This window comes from Bos mutus, chromosome 10 (assembly GCF_027580195.1).
Source record: "Bos mutus isolate GX-2022 chromosome 10, NWIPB_WYAK_1.1, whole genome shotgun sequence".
Lineage (NCBI taxonomy): Eukaryota > Metazoa > Chordata > Mammalia > Artiodactyla > Bovidae > Bos > Bos mutus.
In genome coordinates this window covers 66,054,222-66,067,817 of record NC_091626.1, presented here as the reverse complement: position 1 = coordinate 66,067,817, position 13,596 = coordinate 66,054,222, and the positions used below count along the sequence as shown (strand labels likewise).

At 41.2% G+C, this 13,596-nt stretch overlaps 1 long non-coding RNA gene across 1 annotated transcript in view; it reads right to left on the bottom strand.

Annotated features, from left to right (window-relative positions):
- Positions 1 to 11,515, bottom strand: part of LOC138989530 (uncharacterized) — a 350,895-nt gene extending 339,380 nt beyond the window's left edge. Inside the window, exons 1-2 of the long non-coding RNA XR_011465821.1 lie at positions 11,343 to 11,515; positions 9,604 to 9,778 (exon numbers count right to left, since the gene is read on the bottom strand). This is a non-coding gene — a long non-coding RNA (uncharacterized lncRNA). The remainder of the gene's footprint in view (positions 1 to 9,603; positions 9,779 to 11,342) is intronic.
- Between the last annotated feature and the right edge of the window lie 2,081 nt (positions 11,516 to 13,596).

The window sequence follows — 13,596 nt, the reverse complement described above, 5'->3', positions numbered from 1 at the left end:
ATTTAGTGCCTATTTCTGTAAGGTAAATGAGCTCTGTATTCTCAAGGACCTGTGGAAAACAGATGGCTCATTCAGAATGGCTTAACTGAAGGAATTTCCAATGGAGGCACTATTTACAGAGTCATGGGCATGTTTACGGAAACAAACAAGAGAATGCTGAAACATCCAGGGGCTAGCAACAGCAAGAAGGAATAAACTATGTTATTATAGCCCACTGAAAACTGAAGTCATGGGAGAAGGCCCACCTAGTATAACTTCTGGCCACGAAGGAGTATAGCCACTACCAGTCCTACTGCCAGGCAGGGAGAGAATGAGGGCAAGAGAGGCCCCCACCTCTCTTCTCCTGTCCCCAAGCTCTAATCAATACCTCTGACTGGCCAAAGAACTAGGTGATACATACCACAGAAGTCAGCCTTCCGGAGCATGGAGCAAGGAACAAGTGGAGAATAGACCTAGATCAAATGGAAAGTAACCAACATGAGTGCACATACTACAAGTACATGCGGAATGGTGTCAGCACAACACAGGAATCACGCTGGATGGACAATTTTTCCCAGCACATTTATGTTTTGAACCATCCAGTACTGGAATATACAGTAAATATGGAATGATCAAACTCTCAGGCACAAGAGAGTTTATTTAATAAAAAGGAAATTATCTGAGATCAGTGCTCTCCATAATACTAATACTTATGGGATGGGCGAAAGGAAAGGAATCTATCCTGAAGAGTTGGAAGCAACAGAGATCAAGGAATCCAAAGCCCAAGGGGAGAAAGGGTGTTAAAGATGGAGTGAGTGATGGTAAGGTAGGCTCAGGCCTTCGTAGTTTTAACTTTCTTAGTTTCAGTTGTCTGAGCAATCCCAATTTTCATGACAAGTAGCAGTCTGAAATCTTAGTGAGGGCACCCACATGAGTTCTCAGCTACTAAGGACAGCACATCACTTAGCAGGAAATATCCACTTCTCTAAGCAGCTGTATTTTCTTCTACTTATTGTCAAGGACACATTAACTCTCATTAAGAATCAAAATCAGCAAAATTCTTTAGTTGCAATCTAGTGCAAGTTATGATGATGTTATAGGCAAGAGTGATACTCAAGAATCTAGAGTACATAATGTTCTTGGGACATATTTCACCCAAGTGTCAAGGGTTTACTACACCACAGAGGTAGCAAGTACAATGAATATTAAAGCTCCATTCACTGTATTTGGCAATTAGAAATCACTGGAGACTCTGACAGAGGAATTTCATGAAATATTGGAGTGAAGGCCAATGGAAGGTGGGCTGGGGAGATGAGGAGCAGAAGCCAGAATGCAGATGGTTATGAAATGAATGAGAGGTGCTGATGTCAGGTGGAGAATGTAATATATCCTATCAAACTGTCAGAATATGGAGAGGAGTAACTTGGCTGTCATTTCCAGGCACAGAGGGTTTCATCAGAGTCTGATTAATGAGAAAAGAAAATGTGGAGAACAGAAGTATCTTACTAGAGATATCGCCCTCATAAACCTTGGAGACCTTGATAATTAGAGAACTGGAAAATTGAAATGTGACATGGAGTAAAAAATGTGAGGGGCCAATAGTGGTTATGCTTAGATGTTGCTGTTGTCTCCGTGTGAGTTAGAACCCTGACTGTTTTAGTTAACTATTGCATCAGCAGAGACTAACACAGCACCTGTAGAACAGGCACTTTGTTCTTTTGCTAAATGTCAGGGAGGGAAGTGGGATGATCTGAAGTAGAGTCCAGCTCATTCCATGAACTGGATCCACCCACGGCAGAAATGGAGCTGAAGCCCAGGCAGCCCCAGCCACTTGGATTTGGTCATCTTCATGGTCCACTCTCCTTGACCGAAAGCAGCAGGAAGACTTAGCATAGCTCGGTCCTCTAAATGTGTTCATTTTCTCTACATCACTGTAAGAGCTGTGTCACCACACAAGACCCTGTGGGGCCTTTCTGGGATAGACCTCTCTCCCATGTCCTCTGCTGTAGCTCTTCTTTGCAGTATCAATACCTAGATAATTGTATCTTGTGCATATTTCCAGCATTTTTCAGATGCTAAAACCACCACCAAATGGAAGAAATTAACTACCTGATAAACATGAGCACATAGCCCCCAGATCTTCTGGCACCTGAGGACTGGTAATGTTACCCACTGTGTTACCTCGACATCAACCAGTCAGAGAACTGTGCACAAGCTGATCACATACCCTGTGGCCTTCCCTTCCCTCACCTGGCCTTTAAAAATGCTTTGCTGAAACCATCTGGGGAGTTCAGGGTTTAGGGACATGAGCCATCCGCTCTTCTGGCTTGGCCCTGCACTAAACCTTTCTCTGCTCAAAACTCAGATGTTTCAGTATGACTTGACATCACTGAAACTTGCATTTGGTAACAGTTGTAAAGTAGGTCATGGAATAACAGTAAACTTGAAACTAGGAAACCTGGGTCTTAGCCCTAGTTTTTCACTAACTGGTGCCATGGCCTTGGACAATTTTAAATCATATTTCTTATATATCAAATGCAAGTCAGACACCCTATGAAGCTCTGGGTTTGGGACAACGAACAAGAGTCATTGTGGAACTGACGAGACAAACAAGTAAACAACAACTATAATCTGGTGAATCCTTTCAAACAAGGTGCCTATTAGCCCTGTGGCATCAGGAGAGGCTTCACAGAGGAGGTGACAATTAATCTGAGAGGTAAAGAACAAGTCAGATCCAGGCAGTCCCTTCCCCTTTCTGAACCATAAAGCAAAGCAGGTTGCTAAAGGATCCCTACAAACTCTTTTGGCTGTGATAGTGTGTGATCCAATTTTTTTATGACAGAACAGAGCTGGAAAAAAACCTTGAAATGCTATTCATAAGAAAAGATAAATGCGTGCTTAAATTGCAGAGGTGGGTGGGGAATGAGAAAAAGAAACGGTAGTGCTCAAAAAGCACAAGAGAAAGAGTCAGAGACAGCATGCTCAAGTGAGAGCATATTTTCTAGGGCATAAAGGATTTCTGTTTATTTTTAACATAATACACCAAAAAATAAATACAATTATCCCAATTTCTGCCCCCAGTTTTCAGCATTGTGCAGCCTTTATTTAATGATACATCAAAACACATTCTCTGCCAATCCTTCCGTTGCTAAGGAACAGGCAGTCAAGAGCCTAAGCTCAGAGACCAAAGCCATCATTAAAAGGCTTTGTGCATTGCTATCAGTAAAATGTTAATTTTATAAGCCTGACTGATACCCTCCTGTTAGCAAGTTCCAGGAATGAGAACCCAGATCCTGCTAATTTGGCTAGTTCTCCTTTATTGGGCTCAGTGTGGCTTACATCAAAATAAATAAATAAAATACTGTGAGCCAATAACTAGGCTGAAAAGCTAGTTTTATCCTGAAAAGCTTGTCCTTTCTCCACACAGTCCATGTCCTTGTCAAACCAGGATAGGAAAACGATTGACCTACTGCCTGTATTCACTTAGAGTTTTCAACCACACAAGTCAAACTATTTCTCTTTATATAATTGCTCCATATCCTCTTTAGTCACCATTTGGTTTCATCATCCTTGACATGCACTTAAAGAGAAAAGAGAGAGAAAGCGCTTCCTTAGTTGGCATACACATGAAGGACAGGTGCCCACCATAACATGAGGAACGCCAGTGGCCTCTGTGTGACTGTTTGAACCCTGAGCTCCCAACCACTCTGTTCCCTGACTCACATCCATAGATAACAGCTCTCATCAACACCGCTTATGACTCTCCTTGACTCGACCTTGGATCAAGGCTGTTTCCCCACATTTCTGGTCACTACAGAATCACAATATCTCACTGTCACACACAAGTCAGCTCTTTCAGCCACCATCTCCTCCACCGTGATCCCATTGCTACAAGCTGGCCCCATGCTGACTGTGTGGCCTCTCTCTGCTGGCCATGTGCTAGGCACTGCGAGAAAGCTCCTCCTCCTACAGAGATCTCCTCAGCTCTTTTCCGTTTCCTGGAGGTCACCATCTGCTTCTTCTTATCTCCTACTCTCAATGCAGAAACTTCAGGAGATGAGCCTGCCTTCTCTTTCACTGGAGGGAATAGGTCCTCCTTTCACTGCGCTCAGACCCACGCTCTCTCTTCTCCACTTGGGCAGGGATAACTCTGTTTATGTTCCCAGGCAGCCTCATGCATGACCTTCATGGAGTCCTTTATGGCAGTGACAGAGAGAATGCTTCTCTCAAACTGCTACCAATAGGGAACATAATTAGGCCAGAGTCCCAGCTGCTACACTTTGATCCACCACTATGCCTACAGCAAAACCACTTCTCGTGGGCTCTTCGCAGGTATTAAGGTAAATCCACTTCTGGGAGACACAGGACCTCTCTCCCAGGAAATCTTGGTTCCAGAATTTCCCCAAAGGCCTTGTCAAGCCTTAGAGCACATAACTGTCTGCAAGGCTGCCACCCGACTTTCTTTCCCATGGTCCAACATAGCCCACTAGCTGGTCCTGAGTGCTGTGGATCTGAGTAGCCTATTCCAGTTCTAAACTGTTCCAGAAGGACTTGTCCCAACCCCTCCAGTCCTCCTCTGCCACAAAATGCTAGGTTTCCTCTAAAGCTCATCCACGTTTAAGAGACCCTAAAGCAGGTTGGAGAGTGCTCGAAGAGACCACAGATCAAACAACCTCTGAGAGTTCTGCCTTAGAGGCGCTGAAACCCTAAGTGCCTTCAATCAATACAGCTTTGAACAGCACTCTTTAGCCCAACGGGTTTTAGGAACAAACTAGGTCTTACAGGCACGTGATTGCTTAGCTGTAAACCAAGCCTGCTTCAAGGGTTGAACATAGGGAGGCTGAAGAACACAGGAGATGCAGGAGTGGCTACAGCCACTTCTATCAATATAGAGGTTCCACACCATGTGCGTGTCTGTGTGTGTCTGTCTTTGGCAGGAAATCTCAGATCCCAAAGAGATTTGGAACATAGAGGCCTATGCCTCTGAATTGGGAACTATTCCATTCCCAGCAAGCAGAAGATGCATAGCTACTGAGTTGCTTCTTGAAGCCTCAGAAATTGGGATTCTCTGCCTTGGGACAGCTCATCAGTTTCACACCAGGTTCACATACAGGAGCCCAGAGACAGTACAAAATATAGAAAGGAAAAATTTATTTCCCTCCTCTGACCAATGAGGAAAGCAATAGTAATGGACAAATTTATGCAGAACACATGGCAGTGGCTGAAGACTGAAGTGTCAAAGGCATCGAAGAGGAATGTGAGGCGACACCGATAATGGAAAGAAGACACACTGTTGACTCTGACAGCTTCCCTCTCCATTCCAGTGTGAAAGCACAGAGCAGCGGGACTGCAGAGCAGAGAGGATGCTCTTATTTGAGGAGCCAAGGCCAAATACCTCCATGGAGAAGAGAAGGCTCACCCTTTGGACAGGAGCTGAGCAGATACAGCCTTGATGCCTGTACTGCACTAGAACTTCAGTGTAAATCTGATGACCTCATCTCCCTGAAGCCTGTGATTAATTCCATTTATAAAATACAGCTCATCAGATCAAAGTTAATCCCTCCCATACTAAGCAGGTTGTACACAGTGATGGGTGACTCTGTCAAAGGGTATGAAACTAAATCAGGCTGCTATTCTTCATAAGGGATTAGTAGTACATTGGGCTTTTACCTTAAAGAGAAGAGATGTAAAGACTCGGATTGAAGAATTTATAACACCCATTTGTAGATACTCATATTCTATTTTAACTTTTTAACTTTCTTCAAAAATGTAAAATTCCTTCAAAAATTATAAAATATCATTGACTAGTATCTGTATTTACTGTCTTCACACATTTCTCAACACTTGCCAAGACACACACACACACACACACACACAAAACACACACACCCTGTTTATAGATTCTATGCTATTGAAATACCCCTACCAAAAGGTGAATGTTACCACTAAGCATCTGGGCAGAATCTTGCTTAAAAGAAAGACTTCTGGAGCTAGATGCCTAGATTTATATTCAGTTCTGCACTTATCAGCCAAGAGATCTTGGGCAAGTTATTTAAGCTCCCTGTGTCTCAGTTTCCTCATCATTAAAATGGAGTGAAACTAATGTCTGATACACAAGGTTAGAGTGAAAATTAAACGAGCTGTTAATAAAGTAGTTACAACAATGCCTGGAACTTAATAAGTCTATGTGTTTCAGCTTTGGCCTGATCCTATGGCAAGTTCAAGGCCATGACTTGTACCCTAGAGTATTCCAGCTTGAGTCAAGCAGGCTGGTCTTCTGTATCCCTATGTCAGCTAGTTAAAAATGTAGGCACCCCCACCATCACCAGAAAACCACATTACATAGGCAAATTGCCATTCAACTTAGGGCAGAAATGTCATATTTCCTGTGCATATACATTGAAGAGAAAGAACCAAGTTCACACATTTTCTGCTTTTCAGCACAATTATGTTTGACTAGTTCCCCTAACTTTCTTACACAGTTAGGTCTCAGTATGGTTAATTTTAGGTCTCTACAGCATTAGGCCTTTGCAAGATTAATACTCTTTAACTAAATGATTCTCATGAATACCTTGTGAACACTGATTTGAGGATTCAATTTCCTAGTGTGTGAATGAGGTCATATTAACAGAAGTGGCATGAATTTCACTGGCTCATGATTCTGCTTGTCCTCAACACTTGCACCCCTACCCACTCTTACCACCAAGTATTCCAGGAGACTGTAGGGAGGGGCAAAGTCACACTTATTCACAGTAAACCTGGCCCTTTTGAGCATGGGACCTCTGCCGAGGTCCCGCCCCGGCTGATCCAGGGAGTTCGAAGCGGGGATGGCGTCGGCGAGGATCAGGATACAATAGCTTCAATTAGATATTAATTAGAGATGTAAAGAGTAATAGAATGAGGATAGCTCAGGAGGAAAATTCAGTGGAGAAAAGAGACTGAGTAGCTTGGTTTACACAGGAGACCAATAAACCTTCAAGACAAGAAGTTTGCACCACTTACATAGGCCGCAGGCGTCCTTCCGTTCTCCCGAAGGAGAGGAGACACTGAGGCCTCCCTGGTCGGATCTTAGAAGCCCAGGCATAATTAGTAAGCATGGCGGGCTCCGCGCTCCAGATGGAAACTCAGCCAGAGTTTGAGAGAGAGAACGACATGGGGAGACCAGTATTTCAAGAAACTGATCCCAATTCTTTATTTTCCATGGTCTACTTTTATACACTGAGATGTTATGCAAAAGTCACCTGGGGTCAGCAGTCCTGACTTTTATCAAAGTCAGGTGCTTCATACAAATGTATACAGAAGTCTTAGGGGTGTTACATCATCTTCTGGTCAGGGGGCCTGCTGACAATTTATGACCCTCTCCTTGTGACAGCAGTCAGTCAACCAGGACACTTATTTCTCCAGGGGTGATTATTCTTAAAAAAGACTCCACCTTCCAAAGGTACAAGATAAAGTTACATTCCTATAGGGTGAGGGTGTAGTGGGTTTTAGTTAAGGAAAGAATTTACTTAGCCTAAGGTCTAATGTGATTAATATCAAAGGTTAATACTTATTTCTTCTATACATTCATTAATGTGTATAAGGGCAGGAGATGTGGAGACTTAGCAACAAACATTGGCTCAACAAATGAAAAACCCTTCACCAATACAGTTTCTAATCAGCCCACTATACTTAGACTAATGGTTTTCTAACTTTCCTTTTTTTTTTTTTTTTAATTGGGCGACTTAAAAAAATTTTTTTAATTTTATTTTATTTTTAAACTTTACATAATTGTATTAGTTTTGCCAAATATCAAAATGAATCCGCCACAGGTATACATGTGTTCCCCATCCTGAACCCTCCTGTTTTTAGAAGGTTTAAAGCATCTTGTGCCTCTCACGATTAGGAGGCTGTGAGCAATCACATGTGGCCGGACAAGCCTGTCAGGCAGGCCAGAGAACCTTCAGAGGAGTTTGTAGGTTAAAACACTCTTGTCACGCCCAGGAGTTTTCATTAACTGGAGCTCTAAGTTAACTCCTTCTCCGAAAGAGGTGGTGGGGGACAGCCCCGTAAAGTCAGAGGTGTAGGTGAGAGCACAAAGTAGTAAAGTAGGCAGACTCTGGTTTTGGGGGTAGATGCTCGAGAATTTCCAGGGGGACTCCTGAGGCTCGATCCCGCCTTTGCGTATGTCGAGCCTCCTTCCTCGTGACCTTTGCCACGGGTGGAGGTCCTCACGCCAGCTCCCCGCAGACCTCCACTGCCACTTGCCTCAAGACACCACAATGATGTCGCCCCAGTGCTCTGCCCACATTCTGGGGTTACACTTTAATGTGGGATTCCCAATCTGAGCTTCCACTGAAGCTCTAAAGGTTTAAAAGTATCTCTTTAAGGATTAAAATAGCTTTCTTAGTTTCACTCACAGTACTTATGCCTTGACAGGATCCAGACAAAGGGCAAGCACAATTCTGTACTCACAACTGCCTCTGTTCTGGAATGACTAAGGTTTTCAAACTGAGTGCTTGAGACACATTATCCCAGAGGCACCTGAGTTCTCATGTCAGTGGCTGACCAACTGAGACCAGCATCTATAAACTAAGTCCAATCTAAGCCAGAATCTTGAATCTGCAAGAGTGAAAATCAGTGATCCACACACTGGGCCATAAATACAATTAGGTATCTATTTCTCTTTGAGGAAAATCAGAGTGAATTATTGTAGTAGGGCTCTCCAGAGAAACAAAACCTTCAGGGGTAGGGGAGAGATGGATTGATTAAGAGGAATTGGTTCATGTAAATATGGAAGTTGAGGAGTCCCATTATCTGCTATCTACAAGCTGGAGACCCAGAAAAGCCAGCGGTGTAATTCAAACCAAACCCAAAGGCATGGAAACCAGGAGAGTAGATGGTGTGAATTTCAGTCTAAGGGCAGGAAAAGATGAGATGAGATGTTCTAGCTCAAGAAGCTAACAGAAAAAAGTGAGGAGGAAGGAAAAATCCTCATGACTCTGCCTTTTGTTCTGTTTAGGTTCTCAACGGATTGAATAATAGTCATTCACATAGAGGATGGCAATTTGCTCTACTGAGTCCACTAATTCAACTGCTAATTTCATCTGGAAAAACCCTGGCAGACACACCCAGAAATAGTGTTTAATCTGAGCACCTGTCTCAAGTTGATACATAAAACGCCCTGTCACAAGTATTACATTCTTACGAGTTAAAGAATATAACACTTTGTAGGAATCCTGGCCAAGTTTTGGCTCTCAAACTCTTTCTGGTTGCTTGTTATGAAATCATTCATCTTATCCTCTTCATTAGAAAGCAACAAGGAATACTTGAAATTTTTACTGCCCTTCAGACATCATCCAACCATTTTCATATCTTTTCTTTCTAATAAATGAGCTACAAAGCAAGTTCAAAGTAAGAAGAATGCCAGGAGGGATTTTGGTTTGTTACCAATGAGAAGCTTTACAAATATAACAGCCTGGAATCTTCTCTGCTACCACCAACAGATGGGACACAATATCCACCAAAGAGCCATTATGGCCTTTGGTTGTTATTTTTCCTACAGTTCAGCTGGTACACATTCCAAAAAATAATACACATTTCTGGGGCAGGTTCGCATTATAATTTTGGAGACTTTTTTCTTACCTTGTAGACTTCCCACTGCACTGAAAACCGAACCTCCTCCTCATTCAATTTGGACTTCACTGGGAGGATTCGACTTGGCAAAACAGTTACATGATGCTGCAAGTGGGTTGTAAAAACGTCAATGGTCCCACACAGGAGTTAGTACATCTACCATTCGAACTCGATTGTGCCGACTCTGTTGGCAGTAATATGGGAGCATGTATGCAGTTATCACTAAAAGGCTTTTCATACTGTGACAATCAGATCCCCTGGTGCTCAGACATTGCATTCATTTTCTAACTCATTCATCATGTGAATGAAATGAGGGAATAATGGGAACTGTTCCTCATAGTTACCCATCATTTAGTGAGGACATCACGTTCGGGTTTTTTGGATGGAAAAAGAAAGATAAATAAGAGGCTTATCAGTCTTAACATCTGACAGTCCTAGCAACTCATGAGCCCTAATGTCACTCAGAAAGCACATCATGACAGCCCCTGAGGAAACGGAAGCGTGAATCTGGCAAAGCCCACCTGGCAAGTCTGGCAGGCACACCTCCACAATCCTCCTCATTTTGTCACTTTCTGGAAACACTGTTTTAGCTAAATTCAAATATTCTTAACTAAATTAGAGTAAAATTTCAACCCTTGGACCTTATAAATAGACTTTTAAGAATTTATTTTGAAAAAAATGAGAGAGGCACATAAGTATAAATATTCAAGGATAGTCATTACCATAATATCTAAAATAACAATATATTGGAAACAATCTAAATTTTCAGCAAGTGCAGATTACTCAGATTATCATATAGCACCATTATAAATAATGTTTGTGAAGAACATTTAAATATATGGAGAAATGCTCAAATATATCAAGTGAAGAATCAGACTATAAGATATGTATACTGCATTGCCAATTATATAAGAAAAAATATCAGTAATTATTCTCTTTAGGCAGTGAAATTATAAAATGATTTTTTTCTTTTCCACATTTTCTGTATATTTTAATATTTCAACAATAAACATATATAAGAAAACTAAAATAAATGACATTTTTAAGAACTCAAGAGTAATAAAACAGTTATGACCTACAGTTATGTCAATTTTCTTTGCCATATAAGAAAATAACCAAGCAATTTTAGACTGGAAAAAATGGCCACTATTTGGGAAGTACACAGAATCCAAAACCACAAAACCACTAACGCGAAATGGAGAGAGACTAAAGAACATTACACACCTGCTTAAACATTCCCTGCTTAGCTTTCTCCTTCAATTAGAATATACTGCCTTTCCCCAAGACAATAGAGAGAGTTCGCATTTAGTCTGCCACATGAAAGGTCCATTCATTCAATATACAACTGTTAGAAACCACTATTAGGTCCCTATTACTGCTCTGGACAACAGAAAGATAGGGACAATCAAGCTGGAAATATTCCTGCTTTGGTAGCATATACATTTTCTTTTAATTTTTGCAACCATACCATGAGGTAAGTGTGCTTATTCCCTGGTTATAGGTTAGAAAACTGAGATTCAGAGAGACCATATTGCTTGCTAAAACTAGTCAGGTGAAGCAGTACTCAACCCAGGTCCTCCGATTTTCTCAAGACTGAGGTTCCTCTGACAACACTAGAGGTTTTCAAATACTTTCAAACAGCGGAACCCATTTTTCGAGTAAAATTATATTTGCTCTATTTCACCAATTCTGATGAATGCTTTTTCATATTTTAACTTCTCTTAAAATGAGAACATAAAGTGACTTACAATTGCTGTTGGCCATGAAGCAGTAGAGATGAAATCTGGTTGACTGCACACGTGCACCCAGTCTTGCAAAATTGGTATCAGCAGCTTGCAAGAAAATTCCAGAGGTGGTAGTGGAGCATACTTTCAGGAAATCCTGCCTGACCAATACGCTTGATGGCAGAGAGGATGATGCTGTCTGGAAAACATAAACATTGGTGATTCAGACTCTAGATACAAAGAAGTTCTAGCATACTTTAACCAGCTAATATTGTTTATGTGTATGAATAAGACTAAAAGAGCTCTTCCATCAAGTATAAAATTTAAAAATTCAAGTGACCAAAAACATTGTGCCATGATCATTTCAGTGGTTTTCTCTTTCTCACTGATATAATGAAGATGGTACATCTGGTGATTCACAGTGTGAGTTAAGGGTGACATGTATAAACGCAACACTTTGGACTTGATCAAAAGAGATGGAATTCTAAGTTCTACCTCCTCCACACTGAGCTTCAATAAAAATAATTCCTGAAGGGGTATAGTTCCTCTCTTCCTCCTCCAAAGGCAGAGATTAGCAGCATCGAGGCCTGATTGCAAACTTGATCATTGGAATCATGTTTGGCAATCCCTGAAACTCTTCTAAGGGACCTAATATTTCATTGAGATAGATTCTTGAAACTTGCACCTGCATATCCTTTCCTAACTAGTCCAGATGAGATGGGGCAAGGGAGCATGTGCAAACATTAAGGCACAGGTTTCAGAATTAGACTCCCTTGGTTTCAAATCTAAGCTACCCATTTATTGGCAGGATGATCTTAGATGGGTGATTTAAACTTTTTGTGCCTCTGTTTCACCATCCATAAATAATAATAGCACTAACCATATAGGGTTTGGAAGATTAAAAGAGAAAATTCATATCAACTACCAAGTCTAAGCCTGCAACAAATGCTCCCTTTTTTTTATTATGAGGGAGGGGATAAACCTAAAATTACAGCTTTACTTCTGAGACTTTGCCTCCACTCCTCCAACAAAATATGATCTATCATCTGTTCTCATCAATGACAGATATTTACTGAGTGCACTTTCTGTGGGAGGAACCCTCTGGGAGTTTATCATCTATTAGAGGAATTAGACACAGACAGCAGAAAAAATAACTACAAAATAGGACAGTAAATTCTAAGCGGTGTGGAAAATAGTACTTTAAATTTCTAGATGAGAGGGTATTGCCTGTATTAAGGAAGGGCAGGAAGACTTCACAGAGGAAGTAAGATTTGGAAACTCAGGCTAGATGCTAGCCTAGCCAGAATTAATGGGCTTAATCTAGAAAAGCAAATGAGTCACTAGAGTTTTGTGAACATAAGTGACCTAGTCAAGGGCACGTTTTAGCAAACATTCTTTATGGGTCAACAGGGATATAGATCAGTTCCTCTTTGGAGGAGGGCAGCAGGGGAGGATTCAATTTTCCTGAGCACTTGTCAAGTGTATTTGGTAAGAGGTCAGCTCTGAAGGGAAGCAATATCTTCAACAAAGAAAATTAAAAGGCTGTTAAAGGTGTAAGTGAGGTGAGAGGAAATAGTTACCCAGAGTAAGACTAATGAACTCAGACTGCAACAAAAATAGAGATTTAGGCTAGAGTTACTTGTGGAATGGTGAGGGTTGCACAGATTAGATTAATCTAGGCTACATAAGAATTTGCTAAATTTAAAATACTCTATTTCAAGTTAGGTCAATGGCTCTATGACAAGCATGGGAGTAATTAATTTGTGACTCCAGGCTAAAAGGAGAAATTGAAAAGCTGAATTAAATCAAATGCACCAATAGTGAGATTCAAAAGAGCCACCATGGCCATTGACTCCATGGTTACCAAAGACCCCAAACAATGAAATCTCATAATAAAGAATGCATTCATCACAGAGTGGGAGAGAAATTATTCCAGGAACCTGCCTTGATTTTTATTACTACTATCATAAAACTGTTAAAGGATTATTAATACTGATGTTTGTCCAGGGATTTTACATCACCATTTCATGCAAGTGGCTTAAAATCTGCCTTCCATGAAGCCCACCAAGCCATTTATAGAACCCTAAATGCATGGCAAGAGTTCAACTGGTGATTGTGATTTCAGATGTAGTTTGTATTAGTCACTCTCCCAAAGTCTAATCACAACCATTCATGGGAAACAATAGAGACAGGCAAGTGTTTTCAGCCAACAGTTCCCTGAAATGATATACTTGGGCATTCAATTTCACAGATCAAATAGGTTATTATAAACATACAC